Source organism: Microtus pennsylvanicus, chromosome 22 (assembly GCF_037038515.1).
Source record: "Microtus pennsylvanicus isolate mMicPen1 chromosome 22, mMicPen1.hap1, whole genome shotgun sequence".
In the NCBI taxonomy this organism is placed as follows: Eukaryota; Metazoa; Chordata; class Mammalia; order Rodentia; family Cricetidae; genus Microtus; species Microtus pennsylvanicus.
The window spans coordinates 18,610,715-18,634,044 of NC_134600.1; the positions used below are offsets into that span (position 1 = coordinate 18,610,715).

Genomic DNA, 23,330 nt, shown 5'->3' on the forward strand with positions numbered 1-23,330 from the left:
GTGCATTTGTGCGTGGTATCTAACAGGTTAACTCTGGGATGGATCGCGAACATGGACATCGTCCCTGTATCACTGAGTAAATGAGTTTGTACAATGCTGAGGTCCCTACTGCTACGCTTAGGGGCACTCCAAAGTCATCTCAGAGACAGAGTGTTTAATAATGGTGGAGAGATCCATTCTCTCCATCTTCGCTGGGGCTTTTATTTATTTTGCAATATGCTTTTCCAACCTGACCCAAGAGAGGATTCACTTCACAAAACTACGGCTGTGTCCCTGCTCGACACGGGCTTCGCCAGCCAGGTGCTTGGGATAGCAAACTTCCATCCATGAGCCGGGACCAGCTGTGCTGGGATTGATTCCTTCCACAGAGGAAAACAAAAATGAAAGCCAGAACTAGGTCAGAAAACTGCCTCCCTCATCAACTCCTGCCAACTCCAGCTTGTGTCCTCATTTCCTTCATTGCTGATGCCTGTCCCCTGTCCTCTGTGGTCCCAGTCATGTGACCACAATCACACTGGCTGAGTAGAGGTCTGTAAGCATTCGCCCTGTGGCCGCTCTGCTTTGGAATGGTTGTTGGTTCCAGATTAAGGCATCCAGAGCAGCAAAGCAATCCTTGGCGGAGAAATGTTGTGGTCGGCATCTATTCTCACTGTTCTAGATTCTTTGGTTTTAGCACCTTCTTCAACATCCCTGTGATGGGAACTTACGCCCCATGTCCTAAACTATTTCATGTCTGGACTGATGGGTTTATTGTTGTCCACTGCTCATCTCTGCTGGGGTTAGCAAACTCTCCTGGCCAACCATGTGTATGTAAAGCTGACTCTCCAGACTCCACTATCCCCAGCACAGCTAGATACCAGGCCTGTGTGGATCTCAGCGATCCACAGTGATGCAAGGGGAAATTAGCCTTCTGTCCCTAATACTAGAACGCCCTTTTCCTATGATGATTTTCTCTGCGTCTGATAGGACTTGGCTCAGGCATACATTCTCCGTGGGTTCTCCCGTGGTTGCTCCTCTTATCCCTGGGATAGGCTGCATGTCCTTTCTCAATACTTCAGAAGTTCTCTCACATATTTCAAGCATGCTCAACTATGTATTACAATTATCTAGATGTGTATCTGTTACCAACTTCCCCTAGTCTGTGAGCCTCCCATGACTAACGAAATGCCTAGTACTACATGCAAGCTTTTAATTTTTTCAGTGAGTAAATGAATCTCAGACTTAATGTTTCTGCATCCTATATCTGTAGTGACTAATCTTCTGCCTTATATACTAATCCTCCAGGTCCTTCCCTCTCGGCCACTTCTGTTTACTGGCTGCTGTACTTAAACTATGACATCTGACCACCAGCTAGACCTAATGTTTGTGTTGCTTATTAGTTCTGGCTAGTTGTATATGGTCTTCAAGGAAATCCATTAAAGTTTCTACTTTTTTTTTTTTTTTTGATTTTTGAGACAGGGTTTCTCCGTAGATTTTTGGTTCCTGTCCTGGGACTAGCTCTGTAGACCAGGCTGGCCTCCAACTCACAGAGATCCGCCTGCCTCTGCCTCCCGAGTGCTGGGATTAAAGGTGTGTGCCACCACCGCTCAGCCAGTCTCTACTGTTTTTGACAATGGCTGGAACCCTGGGACAGATACATAGCTTTTCCTTTTTTTTTTTTTTTTTTTTTTTGCTTCCAGCCAGGAAATAATGTGATTCTCATAAACTGAACACTGGAGAGAAGAGTCAGGTACATCAGCCTTCCTTCTTTATAGAAAAGTAGAAAAGTGTGAATGAATTGCCTTTAATACTGTTAATGATGATTAATGAGTTGGTGAAATATTTTATTGTGAAGGGTTTCTGTGACTCCCAGACCATTGTTTCAAAAATGAACTGAGGATGGTATCAGCTACAGTCTGCCTGGATTGAAAGCTGTTCTGAACCTAGTGAGTCAGAGGCACTGACACATCATTATGTCACAGTCTGACATACTATAGTGTTCTTTCCCTTGACACATCAAAATTTATTATTCAGAATGATTTAAAGCTGGTAAGAGATACATTCCTACTTTTAGAGACAGAACATGGTGCAGGAGACTTGTCTGTATTCTATCAATCATGTTTTAAATAAACTCTGTTTGGCCAGGCAGGAAGTATAGGCGGGTCAACCAGACAGGAAATAGAGGTGGGGCGATGAGAACAGGAGAATGCTGGGAAGGAGGAAGTCTTTTCTTTCACATTCTTGCCCAGACCACCCAAGAAGCAGGATGTGAACTGCCCGCTGAGAAAGGTACCGAGCCATGTGGCTAACATATACTAGAATAATGGGCTATATAAGTTATAAGAGCTAATATGAAGCGTGAGCTAATGGGCCAACTAGTTTATAACCTATGTAGACCTGTGTGTGATTTTCTTTGGGACTTGCTGGCTGTGGGGTACCGGATGGGACAGAAACCCCAACAAGCTTGTCCTCATGTTACAAGAACACTTATCCAACCATTTTCCCTGATAGCACTGCCTCCTTGTGGGGTCTTTGTAGGGATCTCATCAGCAAAGATTCCGATCGTGTGCGGTGTTCTGTGTTGCCCCAAATCTCTGTGCGAAGTTGAGGTCAGAGGGAGGGTGTCTCACAAGGGGCTGTGCGCCTCAGTTTTTCTATGCTGACCAACTGGTAGCCAGGTTTCCATAACTCTTTCAGCCTCGGTCTGTTCAGTCGACAGCCCCAACTGCCTCCGTGAAGATGAAAGAGCAGGTCAGCGTTTCTAACTGACTGGACATTTAGAATCTCACAGCGAGAAGGAAATGAGCACCCGGGAGGAGAGTCCTTCTTTAGATTTTCCTGCCAGACCATCATTTCTGTCCTACATTCCGAGTGTGTTCTAATAAACATCCTTTCTCTTCTTCCTGCTCCTCTTCTGTGCTTCCTTATACAGTCAAGGTCAACAGAAGGACCTGCCTCTCCCATCTACTGGACGTGTGGCTTCCTTTGTGTACATTCAAATCCACAGTCAGCTTTATCCTCTGACCCCCAGAATCCCCGCACATGGGATATACAGAGAGGAGGAACCTAGACTCTGACCTTCTCAGTCACTAAAGCTCACTGCATCCTTCTGGACCCGCTTCCTGCTTAGACTGCTACCCAAACTGCTTGCCTCTCACTTCCCATGTTGCCACAAGGGAGAAGGGGACAGATGTTTTCAATAACAACATTTATTAGTGTGAACCTGATATGCAAACAGAGGGGAGAAAAGGAGACAGAAAAAAAAAAAAGCTGGGATGAGTTCTCTGTATGGTCCTGCTCTTTGAATTCAGGAGAAAATGACCCAGTGGAAACAGTGGGCAATGATGCTACCATTTCCTGAGTTTTTCTCTTATCGAGAGAAATATTCAGACCTTGCTGCCCTGAACACTGATCTCGATTTTACCTGCCTATCATTATGCTACCAACACTACAGATTTATGACTGCCAGTGATATCTAGGTGGTTCAAATCAAGATTAAGCTGTGGGCAGAGATTCTGTAAAATCAAGAGGGATGTACAATTCCCTCTTCCATATTGCTTTTCTGTCATGGGCTTGTTTAGGTACAGAATCCTGCTGTCTGTCTCCTTAGGAGAAACCTTCTAACTCCAGCCTTTCCACCAGACTGATGTCTCTGATGACCTGTAACGATTTAATTGAATGCTGTAATGTATTTAGTAGCATCTCATTGCTCTTTTTAACACTTGTGACCATGACTATATGAGCAATTGGGCCTGAATCCATGGGTGCTTTTCAAACAATGGACATTGTTTAAAGGTCTCTTAGTAAATAGCATTATAATTAATCTTCATTGGCTTTCATTTTTGATAAATTTTATCTTCAAAATAATATTGATTTACATGGACTTTTTAAATTAAGTGACAAGTGTATTTCGGTGCAGTCTCTGTTTTGAACTCAGCAAGCCCCTTCTGCTCTTAAAAGGTTGTCTTTTTGTGGATGTTTCCTCACACAATAATGTTTTTTTTTAAATCTCAAAGAGAAATATTTAAACTTCAGTCATTGTATCAAAGAAAGAAGAAGTTCAGATGTCAAGTAATTTTACCAGTGGACATATTTATATGTAGGACGATGTCATTTCATCTATAGTCTTACCAAAAGCACAAATTTCACCATGCTGTTAGCAAATTAAAATATACAAAGAAACATTTTGCAGATTAATAATGATAAAGACTTCTATGGGAAGATGTACTACTATCCCAGACAGAAAATAAGCATGTTTTTTAAAAGACTGCTCTCCATATCCTTGTAGAGGGTTAAACCCAAGTTTTCACATGTGTTAGATAAGTGTTGTGTGTAGGCAGAGTTCCTCTGTGTCACGGAAGTTACTCCCAAATAACCACATGGAAACTTCTTATTCATTATAAATGTTCGGCCAATAGCTCAGGCTTGTTACTAGCTAACTCTTACAACTTTTAAATTAACTTATTTATATTACTATGTATTCTGTCATGTGGCGTTAACTCACTTTCATTTTGCAACTCCTGTTTCCTCTCTGTGTCTTCTGGCGACCCCTCTGACTCTTCTCTTCTTCCCCCCAGTTACCTTAGTCCTCTTCTCCCGCCTAACCTTATTCTGTCCAGCTGCTGGCTGCTCAGCTTCTTTATTAGAGAAATCACAGCAACATATATTCACACAGTGTAAAGGACTATTCCACAGCTGTACTTCTGACCTCCACCTCCAGCCCCCTAGGTACTTTTTCTAGTGCAAGTTAGAAATAAAGGTTGTGGGTTTTCGTACTGCAGAGAACAGCGGGGCTGTTTTCCAAGGACAGCATCATGCCCTTGTCACGTCACCAGCCTTAAAAAGATGGCGTTACTCTGGCCATACTCCTAAATGAAGAGCTACAGGCAGTTAGTGGGTACTGGGACAGAGGGAATCAGTCGATCCATGGATGAGCCTGCAGGTACATTACTCACCTCCAAGAGATTAGTCCTAAACACATTTACAGAAGAGCACTACTTAGGGAGCAGTGAGGAGCACTCACCCACCCAGGGACATTAGGAGGGTGTGGCTCATCCTATATTCCCAGCTTTCTGACTGGGACAATAAGTTCACTTTGGGGATGAAGGACTACCACTAATTCCTCCTGTCCTTCAGCCCCATTCCATTCCGGGCAGCTATAAAAAAGACATCATGTTCTCTTTTCCTTCAACTCATCCTCGTTTATAAGATATAAGTTCTCCCTAGGAATAGCATCCCAAGAATATGGAGGCCTGGTTACCCCCCCCCCCCCCAGGCTTTACCTCCAGAAAGGACACTAAGAAAACAGAGCACACACATTCTTGCTCACATGCATACACACACACACACACACAGACACACACGCACGCACCTCCTACATCAGAGACTACTTCTGGGAAAAGCAAGCCTCAGTGTCCTTCTCCGAGCACTGGGAAATGGTGTAGAGGAGAAATGTTGCCTAGGAGAGGAGGCGGGTCTCAAGGATAAACTCCACAGCTCTGCCAGAGGGAACTCACTTTATTTAGAGCATGGAGAACTCCATGCCCAAGGATATTGTCAAAAGAGGTGAACATCTTAGTGGGGAGCAATAAAGGAGGCACTCAAGGCTTTGTTGGTGTTAGCAGCAGCAAACAGCAGGTCACCCGGGGAGAGAGCAGTGGAAGGGAGGAGCACCCCTAGGATCCTGCACCCCTGGTGCTCTGAAGGCTGTTTGCAGTCCTAGGCGGGACTCACAGAGGTGACCAGAACACAGTGCGAGCAAACCTGAGAGTCCGTCTAGACCACACTCGTGTCAGTCAGCAGAGGGTGGGTGCTCCCTGGTGATGGAGACTATCACGAAAATCTAAGGCATTAGCTACTCCTAGCCAGAGGCAGCTTGTAGGAAAGAAAATGAAGAAGCAAGCTCATGCGTGCCCGAAGGTCTGTAGTCATCTGTAGCCATGCATTGTATAGGACCGTGCATGCGGGGGGGGGGGGGGGGGGGAGGGGTGATGCCAAAAATTCAACTTAGTAGTAAAAAGGGGAAATCCAAGCTAGTACTCCCTGACAGGAAGTAGAGGTGAACCCAGAACTATCTAAACTGTGACAACGGCTAGTATGCCATACATAAAGTCAAACTACAGTGCATGCCAAGTGTGGTGACCAAGGATAAATCTCTAGGGAGCCAAACTACAAGATAGGAACAGGCTGGGTATTATGGAGCACAGCAGGTCACAGCAGGTATCCTAGCACTTGGCCAGCAGAGACAAGCAACTCACAAGTTCCAGGACAGCCTGTACTCCATAGCAAAATACTGGGTCAAAAGAAAAGATAGAAGCCTGTAAGCAACAGGCTACCTGCTAGGGCCAGGAAATGGGCCTCCAGCCACTGAACACATAAACTACAAAGACAACACTACCAAGCCAGTAGAATAGAGAAGAGGAGAAAGGGTCTGCTACAATGTATTATACCAACAAGTAAAGAAGAAAGGCCAAGCTTTCAACAAAAGTTAAAGACATGCAAAGAAACAGGGAAGTAGAGCCCTGTACTGATACTAAATTCGCCATTACAGAGTATCAGAGAGTGAGTGTCTTAAAGAGCAAAAACTGTTTCCTTAAAATTCCAGAGAGTAGGGCAGAAGAGATGGTTCACTCCTTAAAAGCTGGGCTCGCCATCAAAACTTCAAAATTCTGGATACTATCCTTACAAAACTAAAATGTCACTACTGTTTCCTTATAAAACCTTACCTTGTTCACCGCCCTCAAACGTCTTCATGTGGTCTTCCCTTTGTCTCACTGGGCAAGAGACCAAGCCAATGGCTTCCTGTTTCCTTAGTTACCTCCTTAAAGACCCTGGCTACACCTGATTTGGACCTTGAGATTTATGTCCGGTGATGGGGGGGGACCTAATTGGGAGAGGGGGAGGGAAATGGGAGGCTGTGGGGGGAAAGAGACAGAAATCTTTAATAAATAAATAAATTTAAAAAAAAGACCCTGGCTACAAATACAATTGCATTCTGAGATACTGAAAATAAGTACTTTAGCCCCTAAGTTTTGGTCTGATGTAGTTCTACTTATACGAGATTCAACAGGAAGTTTGAGCTGCCAAAAGATGGAAAAGTTCAAAAAAAATCTGCAAAGATTACATAGACATTTAATAATAAAAAAGATGAGGAAAAACGAAGTGGTTAGAGAAACACGGGACATCATTTGTCATACCTGGGAACACATAGAGAAGTTCCAGGAAGACAGGACAAGGAAGGAGAAAATGTTTAAGGCTGCAGTAAGAACTTTTTAAGTTTCATGACCTACATAGCCAAGAAGTACAGTCAGCTCCAAATAAGAAGCAGGGAGAAATCTACCACTGGACACATTATCAAAATGCTCAAAGACAAAGAGAAGCCACCAAGGGAAAGATGAGTCATCGCTGCCAAGAGAACTTGGGAGTATTAACAGCTGACCTCTTCCTGACAACTGAGGCCACGTGCAGGTGACACAGCCACAGAGCCAAAAGTGGAAAACATCGAGCGAGAATCTAGGCAGATTCTGCCTGTGAAAAATGAGGGCAAAACAGAAACACTCCCAGCTTTTAAAATGCTGTTTGTTGACCTGACTCATGGAAATCTTGAGCCACACAACTCTGGCATGTGCCTCACCTCTTCTGATCCTGGAAGCTAAGTAGGGCTAAGCCTGGTCAGTTCCTGAGTGGGAGAAATACTAACAGGCAAAGATGTTCAGACTCAAAATCACGTTTCTAATCTCCAGGGGGAACGGAAAGAATACTGATGAGGGTGTTTATGTAGATAAATTTTTCAAAAGGCAATTTAGTTGAAACTGTTATTCTGTAGTTTAAAGGAGAAATTGCATAAAACATACCTATCATATCGTTAAGTTTGTAGCAATAATAATTAAATAAATCGTCATTAATGGAGAAAGAATTAGGAGAGGACAAAGGATGGGATTGATGTAGATACAGTGCTAATGTATGACTTTCCAAAAGAATTTTTTAAAATATTTTTTGATAGATTGACAGAACATGGAGAGAAGCGAAGGTTTACTGGAGTAGGAAAACATGAGGTGGTCATGTGATTGCTTATCTCCACAGAAATGGGGACACTTACAGCTGCTGTATCAGAAAGTTCAGTTGAAGTATTTCTTTTCCTCTCTGCATCTTGAAATACAGAGGACTTACAAACTGAGAGTTGTAACAATGTTGTATTGATTTGCAGTGTGTGTAGCCTGATATATGCGACATCCATAACAACCAAAGAGAGTTTCAGTTCCGTGACCAAACTCAGGAAAGAGGGGACAAGCGGGTGACAGGGACCTTCCTTCATAAGCTTCTCTCTCTGCTTCCTTTATCTCCAGCTTCCCAATGACCCATTAGCTGACCCACAGACATGATTAGGTCTTTAGATGGTTGCATGAGAAGCCCCTCCCTCAAACCTATGAAAACTCAAGGTGAAAACTCAGAAAGAGATGTAGTTAGCGTGCTACAGTGTCTCCTTTTCCTTTTCCATATATTTCCAGTGTTTGAGGAAAATAGTAACAAACATAGATATCAAATGGAAGCCTTAGAAACTTAAAAAGAAGTAGACCGGTCGAATTCCATTGACTAAGTGAGGTCAGGCGTCCTTGCTCATGCCATTACACGAATTCCTGTTGTAGCCAAAGAGAGAGAAGCCTTTGTTTTTAGTACCCTGTTGAGAAATAATTCTCCTCCCATACAGTTCTCCCATTTACAGTGTGGGTATAGTTCAGTGTCTCTTCGTTTGTTCATTCACTCAGCATCCGTCACTGCAAACTAAATTTCATCTCCCTGGCAACCAACCCTGAAATCCCTTTATTTATCATGGCAAAGCACAAGTCATGCTAATCCATGTGGGGCCATGGGGACAGAGCAAACAGGGAAGAGAGTGGAGCAGAAGTGTCGAAGGGAGTTGTGTGTTCTCCGCAGACCACGCCGGACCCCTGGGCTTCGGCTGGAAGGCAGATATCTTGGAAAAAGCTTTTCCCTAGTACATTTCGCTTGTGGAAAATTCACTGTGTGGTTCCATTTAAGCCTAATGGGCGAGCCAGACCCCACAACAAGACTGAATTGTGAATTACATTCCTCACCACAGCCATCTCCCCAGCCATTCCAAAGGGGGCCGAGGGAGAATGGGAGCTCAGTGTGTGTTTTGCCTCAGCAGAGAGGCCGTTGTAATCAAGTGGCTCTGTGTTTTAGCTAGGCAATTTTAGAACAAATACTTGATTTTAAAATGCCTGTGTGGCCTTCTTTCATGTTCTTCTTTTGAAGTTTCAGGGAGCGAAGTGTGTTTCGGAGGAAAAAAGCTTGTGCAATTTACCTTAATATAATCGGGATGTGAGTAGAGTGTCCCTTGCAGCAAATGACTGTATCAAAAACCTCATGTCCATTCTTTTCTGTGGGTGACAGACTCTGGATCTATGCTGACCAAACGGGGATGATGTAACACTAGCCACGACCAGCTTGTATCTTGCTGTGAATTTATCTGGAAAAATTTCCACGTGACTTGTTAAATATGTTCCTCTGGTCTTTAAAATTTGAGTAAATATCTGTTTCAAAACTGATCAATCGATCTCTGTCTCTCTCTCTTTCTCTCTGTATCTATCTATCTGTCTGTCTGTCTGTCTGTCTATCTATCTATCATCTCTCTCTCTCTCTCTCTCTCTCTCTCTCTCTCTCTCGTGTGTGTGTGTGTGTGTGTGTGTGTGTGTGTGTGTGTGTGTGTGTGTGTGTAAAGTAAAAGCAGGTAGGTTTTGTTTTGAGTTTTGTCAGCAAAGATAAGCAGTGCTTTGTCGGATGAATGGCTTTCGGATCCTCTGCTCCCTCTGCTGGCTGAAGAGAAATTCTGCTGCCCATGTCCTGAGTGGCAGACAAACCCCTAGATGAAATGCAAAAGCAATCTTTAAAATTTCTGGGGAAGAGGGGAAGAGTGAGAATATGAGCAAAGGGGTCAAGACCATGAGGGGTTCACCCACTGAAACAGTGTTTCTGAGCTAATAGGAGCTCACCAATTCCAGCCGGACAGGAAAGGAACCAGCATAGGACCAAACTAGTCCCTCTGAATGGGGTTGACAGTTGTATGACTGGGGCAGACTGCAGGAACACTGGCAGTGGCACCAGGATTTATCCTTACTGCTTGTATTGTCTTTTTGGAAACCAATTCTCCTTGAATGGATATCTTGCTCAGCCTAGATATAGTAGGGAGGGCCTTGGACCTTCTTCAAAGCAATGTGTTTTATTCTCTCTAGGGGTAGGGGGTGGAGGGGATGGGAGGAGGGGAGGGAGTGGGAACTGGGATTGGTATGTAGAATGAAAAAAGGTAGTTTTTTCTTTAAAAAAATACATTTTTAAAAGAAAGGACAAAAATTCTGAAGACAAATGCAAATCCTCTACTCGATTCTCTTCTTGGCCTCCTCCAGTACAAGCAGGATGTGAAGAGGTGACACACGCAGAGGTGCAGATGCCACAGCAGACAGGGCAGTCTTGGTCTCTGTCATAGACCAGCTTCTCTCCCAAAGGACACAGGTTCAATACCAGCAGCCACACGGTGGATCAAAACTATCTGTAACTCCAGACCTAGGGTATCCTATGCCATCTTCTGACCTCCACAGGCACACACATGTTCCACAGACATACAACTAGATAAAACCACACGCATGTAGAAAAACTAATAGTAATTGTTTAAAGAATGGAAGACAGAAACAGGGAGTGGAAACACATTAGAAAAGCTTCTATTTGCCCCATGAGAACAATTTGAGCTTGGAAGTGGGAACTTGAACAAGACAATAGCAACAGAATGCCAACCACTTGATAGAGGCTGGTAACACTGAAACTTTACACTCCAGCAGGTTCCATCTAAGAGGGTATTAGCAAGGGTCACCATTCTCAACTTCCAAAGGGTCTTAGGGGGCCTCCTGGTAGCACGCCCTGTGTAGCAGGAAGATCACCAATAAGAGTAGCAATGCTGTGTCTCATGTGTCAGTTAGGTCTCAAGGGACTAAAGGAGTCATTGTCTTCAGTTTCATACACTGGTGACCCCACAAGGCTCCAGTGGATAGTGCCAAAGCAGTGGTCAAGGGTGGCCTCAGTTGAACTAAGAGAATCACAAAAACAAACCAAATGTCATGAATCTAAGAAAGGAGATGGACTTTAATCCCAACACTTGGGAGACAGAGACAAGTGAATCTCTGTGAGTTTGAGGCCAGCCTCGTCTACAGAGAAAGTTCCAGGACAAGCTCCAAAGCTAAAGAGAAACCTTGTCTTGAAAAAGAAAGAGAGAGAGAGAGAGAGAGAGAGAGAGAGAGAGAGAGAGAGAGAGAGAGAGAGAGAATAAGAGGAAGAAAGGAGGGAGGAAGGAAGGAAAGGAGGGAGGGAGGAAGGAAGGGAGGGAGGGAGGGAGGGAGGGAGGGAGGGAGGGAGGGAGGGAGGAAAAAGGAAAGAAGGGGAAAAGAGGAGGTTAGTTGGAAAAAGAAAGTAAAGATGGGGGAATGGAAACAATCAGAATTTATTAGGTACATTTACACAATTGTGAAAGAACAAACTAATTGCATAATTGCCAGGAGGGTATGCTGTGGGAGTCTCCCTCCTGAGATAAGAACGATGAGTCTCATGGCACCAGAGCCTCTCAGACTAAATTCCTCTCTCTGGGAAGGTCTTCAGAGGGCCTATCCCTCGTGGATCTCTCCTCTCTAGCATAACTCTTAGAGCCAGGCCCCTGACTGAGAATTGGACTTAGGCTCAGAGCTGGAGTCTGAAGACATCTGACTTCCATCTCTAAAGAGAGCAGGAATGGCCAGGAGCCAATTGAGACGCAGGTGCCTGTGGAAGCTGAACCGGAGAAAAACCTATGCACACTCATTTTTGTACACTCTGGTGGGCCCTGTTGGGTTGGGCCTGTTTGTATGCAAATGAGTCGTAAACTATGCGCAACCAGGAGAGAACTGTCAATCCTGGAGGGGAGAGGAGAGATCCAAGCTGCTGGAAGTGTTCACAGCTTATCACCTTGGCTTCCATGGCAGGGATAGATAATCAGTTGTCTAAAGGGAACTTCCGGATGGATTGCACCAGGTAGTCTTGTGTGTGTCCAGGTGCTGAAATCCGTGATGTTTTTCTGTCCCAGCGATACCTGTCCCAGTGCTGTTCGCTGACAGTCTCATTAGGGCAGTCCAGGCTTTAGATTTTATAGTTGCGCATGTCACATGCAGCTTGTGTCTGGCTTCAGTTGCACTTGGGGCTTTTCAGTCCAGCCAGGTTTTTAAGCTTCATTCCCACCTAGTTCCTGGCTGCTGCTGTCATGTCAACTCGGGCCCCTTACATCACTATCGATATTAGCACCAAGCAAACAGCATCTGCTGCTGCTTTAGAGGGGAGAAAGCTATGCTTTAACGTCACAACTCATTTTTATTTAATGGCTTACGGCTTATGTTAGTTTTCTGATGCTATGACAAAACACCTGAGATGAACAGTTTTTTTAAAAAAAAAAAGATATGTTTTGGCTCACAGTTTCAGAAGTTTCTATCCATGGTCATTGCCCCCACTGTTTTGGGACCATGATAGGTGTACCTGGAGGTTTTTTGTCCTGTCTGGTGCCACAGCTGCTTTAAAATACCACTTGGGGGCTTGATATTAATTATATAGTTTGACCTATTAGCTCAGGCTTATTATTAACTGGTTCTTACAACTTAAATCAACCCGTTTTTATTAGTTTATATTTTACCACAAGGCTTGTGGCTTGTTACCTCACATCTTACCTCTCCTGTGGCTGCTGGCATCTCCCTTGACTCTACCTTCTTTCTTCCTGTATCAGTTTGGCTTTTCTGCCTAGCTTTATTCTGCCCTGTCATAGGCCAAAGCAGCTACTTTATTAACCAGTGGTAATAAAACATATCCACATCATACAGAAGGGCATCCCTTATCAGATAGGAATCACAATGGGAGTGTATGATACAGTCTCGCTCCTTACTTTATGATAGCCAGGAAGCAAAACAGAGAAGGAAGCCAGGGTCCCGATATTCCCATGATAGCATCATGGACTCAGTTTCATCCACTGGGCCTCTGTCCCAGTAGTGCTGTAGGCTAGAAAATGTCCTTCAGTGGGACACTTTCCACTCAAACCTTAAACTGGCTTCTGTTGCCTGGTATAGTATCACATGCCTCCAATCTCAGCACTTAGGAGGCAGATGCAGACAGACCTCTGAGTTCAAGGCCAGCGTTGTCCACAAAATGAATTCCAGGAGAGCCAGGGCTATACAGAAAAACCCTGTCCTGAAGAAGAAGAAAAAAAAGATAACTTCTGTCCCTTCCCTGGATTCTGGATATTAGGACTACAGAGGCAATATAAATTTTTAGAAATAGATTGTATGTATTTTAAATAGTAATGTACTTTTTACAAGTTATGTGTTTAAAGATTGGATTAAAAAAGTAAGTTTTAATCATGAAATTAGTGATAAATTTGTATGACTCTAGGCAACATTGCTAAAAGCATCAAAAATACTTAATATTTTAAGGTATAGTCTAAATTTAAAATTTCATTGAAACCCATTTTTCTTCCTCTGAAGTCAAAATAGAATTTCACCTCTCCTTTTGTTAAGTTGTATTTGTACGCTCTAAAATCCTCAAATATGTGTGACACTGGGTTTTCCCTTGTCTGCTTCCCTGCATCATGTCAGAGCTTGAGGGAAGACTCATCACACGAGATCATGAGCTAAGATTGGATGCTTGATGGACCTTGCTTGGTCTGTGCTTTGCCTCATCCAGTTTTGGGTCATTGGAGATGGATGCCCCCTACTGAGCATCTGTCCACTCCTGACAGCTTGGCCTTATTTTAGAACACTAACTATATTCCTCAATAAGACACAGTCTTTATGGATCACATACCATGCATGTACCCACACATTGTGTATAGGCACATTTTATATAGGCGTATTATTTTAAAATCACAGCACTTAGCCCCGGAAAGTGTGTGTCTTACACATGTGCATAAATTCCATGAGTAAATATGATCCAAGTCTCAGGTATTTCTATTGGTTTCTTTTTGTTGATGATGTTATTCCTTTTTAAGTTTTATTTATTGTTTTTTTGCCTGATTCACTGTAATTGAAGGTAGTTACAGAATGCAATGTGCTATTTTGAAGCATGTAGACATGGACACTGTAAACTTACCAAATACATGTCTACCACCTTAAATACATACTGCCCCCTTCCGGCTATTTCAGTGTTATGGTGGTTCCTTTTGTTGAAAGTTAATACAGAGGTAGGAGTCTTGTCAGCCAAAGCTAAGAGAATTGAGTGGGTCAGAGCTGTTGTGAGAGCCACAGAAACACACTTGCTGCTCCTTTTCCTGGAGAAGAAATGAGAGAACACTGGCAGAGTTGTTAAGACTAAGAGCTTGTTATTCTATCCTTATTTCCAGTATATGTTATTAGACTAGGGGATGCAAGAGGGGGGATACAATACCATACATGTACGTTGTCTTAAAATAGGATGTTTTAGAAAATTAATGTTGCCACAAAATACTAGTGTCTTTGAATACTTCAAAAATGTAAAAGTATGAGGTGGAAATAATCAAAGTGCAAAAGTAAACAATATTATTATGCTCTGAAGAAGGATGGCCCCCATTGACTCATTTGCTCAAAAGCTTCACAAAGCAAGTTTCACTATTAGTAGATGTGGCCTTCTTAAGAGTGTGTGTGGCCTTGTTGGAGGAGGTGTGTCACTGTGGGGGTGGGCTTTGAGGTCTCCTATGTTCAAGCTACACTCAGTGTCAGAGTTCACTTCCTATCGCCTGCTTGTCAAGATGAGGAACTCCCAGCTCCTTCTCCCGCAGCACGCCTGCCGGAGCACCACCATATCCCACCTTGACAATAATGGACTCAACCTCTGAAACTGTAAGCCAACCCCAATTAAATTTTTTCCTTTATGAGAGTTGCTGAGGTTATGGTGTCTTTTTACAGCAATAGAAACCCTAATTAAGACAGCTATAGAAGGAACAATGAATCAAAGCCTGAGGCTTTCAAGCAGCCCTTGAGATTCACAGATTCTTAGTGAGGCTGATCAAAGGGAAAGACCCATGGCTATTGAACAGTGTTAGAAATTAGGAAAGGACAGTTACAGCCAAGGGGCTTGCTGCATAGGGATATTCTGCACACATTTGGATGAGTGTGTGCATCCATTCTCTTTTAAAAATAGATACAGTACCAAATTGACTAAGGAAAATAATTTTTTCGAGACAGGGTCTTTCTATGTAGGTAATAGAAATTACTAGATATACTCTCAATGTGAAATGCTAAAAAAAATGTGATGCTCAGCTAGATGAGAGAAAGTGATAAGTCATACTCCCTTGTAAATACAGACATACAATTCCTGAATAAATAATTAGTGGTTAAAACACATAACACTGAAGAGTTGAACATGTAGAATAAGCATGCTGTATACTAACCATGTAAACCAGCTCAATTCAAAATAGCTATTAAAGCCACTATCGAACTTAAAACAGAGGACAATGTATGATTTTATTCAGAAACAAAGTATTAATGAGATATAAAGCTCATTAAAGATTTTCAAAGCCGTAGAAAACAGCAGAGGATGTTTCCTGCAGCCTGCTATTAAAACGGCTATTAAAACATAATCGATGTTGAGGAAATATCAATACAAGAATGCACTTTGGTTGTATGCTATGCAAGTTGTTTTCTACACTAGATATGTTCTTAAGTATAAAATGTGTTGTATCAGAGAAGAGCCAACTTTCATTTTTTAAAATGATGGAGTCTTCTATTTGTAATCAAAGGTGAACAGCAAACTATGAGAATTAATAAATATTCGATCATATTGCCCAGGAATAAAATCAGTAGAAATAAGTGTTTTTTTGTCAGAGACGGAAGCAGCACAGTAGAGGTGGGAGTGATCTCTGAGCAAAACCTCCACAGTGAGGCTTCTCAATAAGCCCAGGAGTGAGCTGATCCCACAGGAAGTGCAGAACCAGGAGGGGGAAGAGGAATGCAACACAGGCCCCTTCTCGCTGCTCATGTCATCGTCAAGAACAACCGACGGGTGCTCTTTAACTGTCCCAACAAGAAGCTACTGGGACACTGCAGCCTGGTGCCAGAGAAGGTGAAGGAGGTGTGGACTGATGTCGACAGCAAGGGCAAGTCGGAGCCTGTCAAGAAGGACTACTGCATCTCCAAGGTGTTCCTGCACAGGCACTCAATCATGGAGGTGCTGCGAAACCTGCTCACTGCGGGCAAATAGAGGCCTCATCCCTCTATGAGAACCTGGTTCCTGCCCTGCCGAGCCCTACCTAATGGGAGGGAAATAAAACACTGTGGGTTTTGTTTGAAAAAGAAAATATTATTGCCATAGTGGCTGGTATCATAAACCACCTCAAAAAAAGGCGTGCAAACACATTTATTTCCCAGACACATCGCTGGCACTCTCAGAAGTAAACAAAAGGCCTAACTTTTTGTTTTGTTTTGTTTTGTTTTGTTGTTTTGATTTGGTTTTTCGAGACAGGATTTTTCTGTGTATCAGCCCTAGCTATCTGGAACTCACTCTGTAGACCAAGCTGGCGTTGAACTCATCGAGATTCACCTGCCTCTGCCTCCCGAATCCTGAGATTAAAGGTGTGCGCCACCATGTCTGGCTTAACTGATTTTTAAGTACACCAGTTCTAAAGTTATTTTGTAAATTTAACAAGATCCGGCTCTTAAGAGTCAGAAGGAATACGTATTGCCTGTAATAATCTCACCTAAAAATCGCCTGCTGTGTGTGCGAGAAGAGCCGTGGTTCTTAGAGGAGAAGGAAAAAATAACGTGGAGACACTTTCCACACCAGGTCTCACAATATCCAGATTGCTCTCGGAGGCTCTGACGTTTCCCTTGGACCACTTCCCACCTGCGCCCACCAAGTGTGTTGTAAGCTGAGGACTAAGGCAGGATCTCCTGGAGTGGCGCTGACGCTGGAGTGTGTGCACTCTTTCCTGTCTCTCTTAACTTCTACAGAGGCCCAGCGAAGGGAAGACTGGCCGTGGCTGCAGTGGAGCAAGACGTATTTGGGGGGAGGGGCGCTTGCCCCCAAAGGAAGCAGAGAGTAGATCTGTTGATCCCAGAGGCATGGCAGAAGAACTTTACTTTCTCAGTAATGCAGATCTCTCTCCTCCTGAGAGAGAAAGTGGAAGGTAGGACAGCCTGGTAAATCTCACTGCTAAAACAGGAGCCGACACTGTTGAAAGGGTCGCCCAGTTCAGAGAGTTTAGATAGGAACATAGCACCCACTGGAGAACCTTAACCCATGCTCCTCCCACATTAAGGACGGTGAGCCCAGGCTACCCTGACAACACAGTAGAATAGCTTAAAGCGGGAGAGGTATTTTCCCTTACACCCCAGGTCTGAATTTTAAGCTGTGTTATTCAGGGGCTTTTATCTTCACAATTATCCTGGTCCTCGCCACCAGGTCTGGGTTTTAGCTTGTGGGTGCGAGGTGGGAGAACGGAGGAGATGCCTGCTGCCTCGAGGCTCTGACTCCTGGAAACAGGCATCTGGTGGAGTTTGTTGGTGAGAACTTGGTCACATCTGTCTGAAAATAATTCTGGAGAGTATGACCTAGTCAAACCACCACAGGTGAGGAAGGGGAAGCTTCTGCTTTTGCCCCTGGATTCAGCATTGTGGCTAATGATGCCTTATAGACACCCCTGCAAACTGTTAGGAGACCTACGTGAGGAAGCTCATGGGCACACAATAGCAATGGAAAAGTACAAAAACCACAAAACACAGGAAAGCACAAATGCCCAGACGCAGAAGAGCAGAATTTATCAGGTTTACTCACACACAGGAACGAAAACAAAAAATCAGTAGTCACAGTTGGGAGGGGTCATACAAGATGCTTCTTGGTAGCATTAATGTTAGCCAGATGGTAGACACTTGAGTTCTTGCTCATATATACATTGTATATTCATGTGTACTTAACATCCAACACAAAAGTGCAAGCTGAGTAAGTCTTACCTCCAATGCTTTGGAACAGAAGCACTTTAAGCTTTAGACTTTGTTTGACTTCCTGACGGCTTATAAGCTACGAATGAGATGGAAGTCTGGAGCATAGAACCCTTTTATGTTCCGTACGCACATTGTTCTCATAGCCTGAAGGCAATTTCATTTGTAATTTAATTTTGTGCACTTGCGCCTTCTCTGTGACCTGATGTTAGGTGGAGAATTTCTAATTGTAGCACCATATCAATGCTCAGCAGTCTTTGGATTAAAACACATAGGAGTTTAGATTGAGAATGGTTGATCTCTCATAAAATGACAGGTGCATTCCAGCGCATGTGTTTGTCTTGTAGGAATGAGGCACCCCTTTTGATGTGACTTTGAAGACATCTTCACAGGGTATCATGAAGTGAAGTCCCGACTTAAGCGTGGGTGGCCCTATCATGGATGGAGGTCCTGAACTGAATAAAAAGAAGGAAGTGAGGAGGCCATGTAAACACAGGCATTCTCTTTTCTCTGCTTCCTGGTTTATTGAGATGCAAGAGAAGTCCCCACTGCATGTCTCCACTTCCATGGAACCTGCTTTCATGTCTTTGCTACCATGACAGCTGCATCCACACACCAGGAAACAGAATGAATCCTTCCCCCACTGAGTCACTTTGCCAGGAATGTGGTCAGAGCAATGAAGGAAGTCATTAATACGCTGCCATTCCCTGGTGGTCAAGTAGTAGGTACTGGTCCCCGGATGAGAATTTTTCACTCAAGGAGTTCTTCAGAACAAAGGAAAAGGGGAAAGAGGGGAGAGGAACAGAGGGAGGAAATGAGGAAGGAAAGGGAGGAAGGAAGGAAGAGGAGGAAAGAATATCTCTTGGAAATTTTGATAATTAAATGTGATTACATTCAAGCTCCAAGTATACTAGCAAATGAGATTGCTAAAGTAATCTTTTGTGTGTTAAGACTGTATGCACAGTTGACTTTTCATATCTGTGGCTTCCACATCTGTGAATTCAACAATCTGTGGGTTTAAACGTAGTTAAGTCTGCAGTGGGTGCATCTGTAGGGAACATGCATGGAGTTTTTCATTATCCCCTATATATGACAATATAACAGACATCTACACTGTATTTATGTTGTATTAAGTATTATATATAATTTAGACAAGATTAAAATACATGAGAAAATATGCCTCGCTTATATATAAATATTACATAATGTTTTGGAAGGAAATTGAGCATCTGCAGATTTAGGGCAGCTTAAGGGGCTTCTGAAGCCGAAACCCCAAGGGTAGTGTATGTGTTCACAAATGAATAAGCACTTATAAAGATACAGTATATTTATGTATATCAGATTTCTGTTCATCTATAAATATGTATTTGCATTAGGAAACAGTAGAAAAATAAACAAGAAGCTAGTTAAACAGAGTGTAGTAATTAGGAGCGGCGGCGGGGCTGCGTCCCCAACACCCCAGCCGCCTGCGCGGCTAGCTTATGCCCCGAAATAATTACACAGACACTGTATTCTTTTAAACACTGCTTTGGCCCATTCCTATCTAGCCTCTTCTAGGCTAATTCTCACATCCCGATCAACCCATCTCTAATAATCTGTGAGCACCGGTCTTACCGGGAAGATTCTAGCCTAAGTCCATCCTGGGTCGGAGCTGGGGCATGGCGTCTCTCTAAAGTGTCTGTTCCGGAGAGGAGAGCTGTCGAGTCTGAGCTCACTTCCTCTTCCTCCCAGCGTTTTATTCTACTCCTCCCACCTATCATCTAACCAATGAAATGGGCCAAGGCAGCTCCTTTATTAGCCAATGACCTTCCTCCATCAACAGAGTAACGGGACAATAAAGCCAGTGCTAGAAGCAAGACATTTAGTGTTCATCTTTTAATGTGATTTTGATTTCTTTCAGCACATAAATGCACATCCTACTTCTTAAAGTGTAGAAAAAGTAAATCTAAACAATCAATAAACAAAAACATATTTATATTTTATAAGAAAGAAGAAGTTTCCTGGAAAAAAACAGAAGAAAAATCCAGAAGGCATAAAGGGGGGGAAAGTCTACACATTGATATCATCAACATTTCAAATCTCTACTATTTACAACCCACATAAACGCAGTTGAAAAACAAATTAACAACAGACCCAGGTGTTTGTAAATCATTCAAAGACACAGAACTATCAGCACCTGTAAGGAATCACTTTATGTAAATAAGGGAACAAATGATGTAACAACAAATTTGAGCAAAGTATATAAATAATTCCAAAGTGAAGAAAGAAATCCAGTTGGCAAGGGAGACTTTGGTTGACTGTTTGTTCTATACTTTTTAATTTTGGTAACATTTGGTGATAATGTCTTACTACTAAAATTCAGTTATCTTGAAAAGAGAGAGAGAAAGATGAGAACAGACTGGCAGAAAAGAAGCCATGATACCTTCTCTTGAATCCTGGCCTCATCAATGAGGATGTAGGGTAACTCTAGACTCGGAGACACCGAGCACAGACAGGACCATGGAGCTTTCTGGACTGACTCACGATGAGACAGACGGGAAGACAAGGAGATGTTGAGATGTGCAGCTGCCCCCCTCAACTTAGTGTCTTAGTGGACCGAACCTCATAGCTTGAGGTGGCCCATCAACATCTGTGACCCCTCTAATTATCCTTGTTCTTCAGATCTCTGTTCTTACTGCTGTGGATTCAAGCATTGAGAAGCTCTCGTTTATAAATACTTAAAAATGAATAGGCTTACTTCAGTTTCTTTGTCCATGAATGCAGTCTTAAAGATTAACAAGCTCTTATAGTCCTTCTGTTCCCATTTCCCCTGATGTTGTCTGAGTCTTGGGCGTAGTTGTTGCATTGTAGATGTGTCAGCTGTGGTTAGACTCTCCATAGTCTTTTGTTTTCTGCACTGTGGCCAGATGTGGATTTCTGAAAGTCTGTATCCACTGTGGAAAGAAGCTCTTTGATGAGGTGAGAGCTATACTTACCTTGAGTATGAGGGTAAGTTTACAGAATGGGGTTAAGTTGCTAGAATGTGGCAGTAGTAGGTTTTCTTCTGAGATTCATGACCTCACCTGCTACTAATAGTTAGCGTGGTTTAGACTAACAGGCATGGATTCCCAGGTACCAGAACATCAACTGCTGTCAGACAGTATCTTTCCTATTTGGCAAAGAAGCTGCACCTGTGAAATCTCAAAAATAGCCACCTAAACATGATCTACAAAATGACAACACCAGTTGACAAGCCAACACTGATGGGGGAAATTTCACATGACCCCATATCTAGATGAAGAGCTACAGGCCATTAATGGCCAGTGAGAAGAAAACCAATTCTATCCAAAGCTGAGCTCCCTGATAAATTATGAAATTTCACAAGGTCATCCTGTAACACATATGCATACACTGAATAGGCTCAGTAGGTTCTGGATGGATGTGAGTGTGTGTCTGTGTATGTGGGTGTAGTATGTCTGTGTGTGTGCATGTATATATATATTCATGTGTATGTATTCATATATCACAATAATTTTTTTTGTTTTTGTTTTTCGAGACAGGGTTTCTCTGTAGCTTTGGAGCCTGTCCTGGAACTCCCTTGGTAGACCAGGCTGGCCTCGAACTCACAGAGATCCGCCTGCCTCTGCCTCCCAAGTGCTGGGATTAAAGGCATGCGCCACCACCACCCGGCTATCACAATAATTTTTAAAGAACTTATTAATTATAGAAGAAGTGGTATGTCTTTAGAAAAGCTAGAATTATTTCTAACTTCTATCATGGTTTCTGTGTGGGTGCACATGTATGCATGTCTGTGTGTGTTTGTATATCACACAATTTTAAAAGAAATTATTCATAAACGGAGACTGTGCTTTTGTATTCTGGCCACCCAAACCCGAATAATCACACACAAAATATATTAATTACAACACTGTTTGGCCAACAGCTCAGTGTTCCTAGCTACCTCTTACACCTTACATTTTAAATTAACCCATTTCTATAATTTTATATTTTACCACGAGGCTTGTGGTTTGTTACCTTGAATTTTGCTTCTTGGTGACTCCCTGACTCTGCCTTTTTCTTCCTGCATTCAGCTTAGTTTTCCCACCTAGCTATAGTCTTCCCTGTCATAGGCCAAGGCAGCTTCTTTATTAACAATGGTAACAAAACATATTTTATAGCATACAGAGGAGAATCCCAAATCATCTCCCCTTTTCTGCCTAAATAAAAAGGAAGGTTTTAACTTACTAATTTGACATAATAAAATTACATATAAAAAACAGTATAAAGCAAGAATTGCAGTTACAATATTTAGTCACTTTGTATTTGGCAAAATTAAAGAAAATATCCTATCATCTATTTTATCTTTGTGAGTCTAAAGTTTCATATCTAATTTTTCTTTTATAATAACTAAAGAAAGCTATAATTATAACTGTGTAGTCTTCAACTCCACCACAAACTCCAAAGGAGATATGTATATATATATAGAGATATATATAGATATATATATTACCTAAGTAAACAGGAAGTGCATTATAAGCAACTTCCAAAACTCTAGAATTGACATAGACATTTTGCTACCTGAACAGTCATTCAAAGTTCTTCTGTAGCGTTGGGGCATCCATCTTCAGCCTACGGGCCTATAGTATCTGGCAGATTTTCCATGAAGCAGGAAATTTGAAAGACTGTTTTGCCTATATTGGCAGTTTGTCAGTCATTTTCTTCTGTATCCTGCAGAATGTCTGGCCGACTCTTTCATGAAATAGGAACCCTGAAGGACTGTCTCACCCTTAGGCAAGTTCAGCAGTCATCTCTCTGTGGGTACTGCATGTCCAGTGAAGCAGTCCAGGTATGAGCAGTTTCTTGCCCAAATGGCTAATACACTCCATAAGGAGCCTCTTTGATGTCCGTCATCCTCTTGAAGTAATTGTGGCTGCCAGGAGCAGATGTGTCTCTCTGTTTGAGAAAAGTCTAAATTTTAAAACCTTTTAAATCCCATGTTCTGTAGGTCTTTGAAGTATTAAAGATTAACTATTTAACTGAAAGATATCTAACTGTATATCTAGAAAACATAACACGACTAGAAGTTTGATCATTATAGATTATTCTCTATTAGTCTGCATTTCTTAATTATATATTACATTTTAAATGAGTTGCATAAGCATAATACCTTAAATAAGAGTAGAAATATATGTATATATAAACATGTATATATAGTGTAACAAAACTGACCTTAAATTTGTATCCATAGACCAAAATCCATAACAATGTAAAGTATTCATTTCTGTATTATACACCCCTTTTTATAGATAGTGATTGACTGTTAACATTAGCCGTTTATACACAATCCCTTTTAAATGAAAACAAACATTTATAAACAATCATTTT

At 42.4% G+C, this 23,330-nt stretch overlaps 1 protein-coding gene and 1 pseudogene across 8 annotated transcripts in view; both read left to right on the top strand.

Annotated features, from left to right (window-relative positions):
- The window catches only part of Dlgap1 (DLG associated protein 1), a 792,565-nt gene that overhangs the window by 289,172 nt on the left and 480,063 nt on the right, over positions 1-23,330 (top strand). The window contains exon 1 of one of the 8 annotated variants that reach the window (XM_075956090.1): positions 1,706-1,729. The exons of the other annotated variants lie outside the window; for them this stretch is intronic. The gene's annotated coding sequence lies outside the window, so the exon portion shown is untranslated. Of the gene's footprint in view, positions 1-1,705; positions 1,730-23,330 lie in introns of those variants that run through there. 8 annotated transcript variants of the gene reach the window in all.
- On the top strand, positions 52-16,230 carry LOC142839825 (small nuclear ribonucleoprotein Sm D2-like; annotated as a pseudogene).